Here is a 2,085-nt window from a genome sequence, read left to right as displayed (position 1 = left end):
GGTGAGTTTCACCCAAGGGTTCCCACTAGCAACCAACCCCTTTTTGCCTGTTGGATATTATGATAATCATAATACTGACAGTGTGACATCAATAACCTCCTTAGCAACAGACTGATGTGCAAGTCTGAGGACTGATTTAACCTAGGTTCAGACAGAGGCGGCCCTGGTTGACTTCACAGGCTGACTGCCGTGGTAAAATGTCAAGGGATGCAGGGGCAGTTATCAGCAGGCACAGGAAGTGAGGAGAAGGAGCTGCCACCAAACCAAACGCTGCCAAGAAACTGGGAAGATAAAGGAGAAATCAAACGTCAAGCATCTAGGCCATCATAAGACCCACAGTAGTAGATGGGTAGTTTGGCCATATCCTCTAGGGAAAATGAGAAAATGAAAGAAACCTGTATTAACTTGTTAAGGAGTTGCTCATTTAAAAATAGGGATCCGGATAGAGTGCAGATAACTAGTACGTTGCAGAATGTTGATGGTTTTGGCCTTTTCAAAGCACACTCGTATCTCGTTTCATCCTCGGCACACTCCTGTGACAACCCCGGGACAGACAGCATCTACGTTGCAGGAGGCCAGTTCTTGTTGTAGCTGCTTTAGTTTCTTTAAGGAAAGATCCCTTAGACTATGAGCTTGAGTTTGCTGAGACAATCGTGCAAGACAAATTAGGATGAAACAATTATGCAAGACAAAATGTAACTTTGGCAAAACACATGCCTTAATTAAATACCAGGGATCGGAAGGAGTCACCCGAAAGGGGTTAGGGGGACAGTGGAGCCAGCCTGACTGGAGCCAAATCCCAGCCTGTCTCTTTCCAGCTGGCTGATGGATGCCAAGTAGGGGAAGTTACTAAACCCATTGTCTCCTTTGCTTCATCTGCAATGGGGGTGACAGGGGTACCCACCTCACAGGGCTGTTATGTGCATTTAATGAGTTCTACCACACAGCAAGCACTAATTATGCATGTGCCCTAGCCTCAGAGAGATTCCACATCCAGCCTCTTCTTCAGGGGGCTCCATTCTATCTACGCTTACCCGTGGGACCCTATCATGTCTATACTTTCCCGATGCTGGGAAAGGACTGAGCACCTTTGGGTGCATGGTCAGGAAGGCTCCTTGAGTGATCCAAGCTGAGGCTCTGTGGTAGGCCATTAGACAGACATGAACAGAGCAAGGACGATGGGCCAAGTACAGAAGGTGGAAAGCCCCCGGTGCCTAGCAATGGGCAAAACTGGGAAAACAAGACCCCCCACCCTGAAAGGACACACCTGGAAAGCTGCTGGATATTCTGAGAGCTCCAGATAAATACTCTCAGGTCGAAGGACCCAGTGTGCTCTCTCTCTCTCTCTCTCTCTCTCTCTCAAGAGCACACCCTCACCTTTCTCGTTCTCCTCCTCTTCCTCCTCCCCCACCCCCACCCCCAGTTGCATGACCTTTACCTTTCTCGCTCCTACGCTCTAAGGGTCCCTTCGTTTGCCTCTGTAACTTGTTTCCTGAGCCCATTTCTTCTACCACTCCCTTCTTCCACCTCGGTGGCTTTCTAAATAAACTTTCTCTTCTAGGTTGAGCCTTGCCTCAGAATTCTTTCTTAGCCAGAACTCAAGTACTGAGGTTGCTGAACCGAGGTCCGGTTTGACTCCACTGGTCTAACACCTGGTGCCATTCCGCTGCCAACAGTTCCAAGAGCCATGGCTCAGTTTCCAAACAAACATGTAATACACGCATTTGCCAACATGCAAACATTGGATGCACCAGACAAAGACTTTGAAAGTTGGCACATTTGTTTCAATCAAAGCAAATAAATGATAGGCTTGGGTTATTAGGATGCACAAGCATTTTGTTTACATTTCCCAGAATTGCTTTCCACAAAAAAAAAAAAGCAGATAGCAGGTGGAACCCCTTCCATTTAAGCAGTTAAAATATTGGAATGAAACAAGCATTTCTAAAATAATTTTTGGTCAGACCTCTGGGGATTATAACAAGCGAGGCTGACAAAGGATTCAATCAGATGCTTTCATTGGGTGGAGCCCTCTATTATGTGCAAACTATTCTGTCTGAGGTAATTCTCTTAAAGATCCCCCACCAG

This window comes from Eptesicus fuscus, chromosome 22, assembly GCF_027574615.1.
Source record: "Eptesicus fuscus isolate TK198812 chromosome 22, DD_ASM_mEF_20220401, whole genome shotgun sequence".
Classification (NCBI taxonomy): domain Eukaryota; kingdom Metazoa; phylum Chordata; class Mammalia; order Chiroptera; family Vespertilionidae; genus Eptesicus; species Eptesicus fuscus.
The sequence above is the reverse complement of the archived record's forward strand: the minus strand, read 5'-3'. Positions refer to the sequence as shown.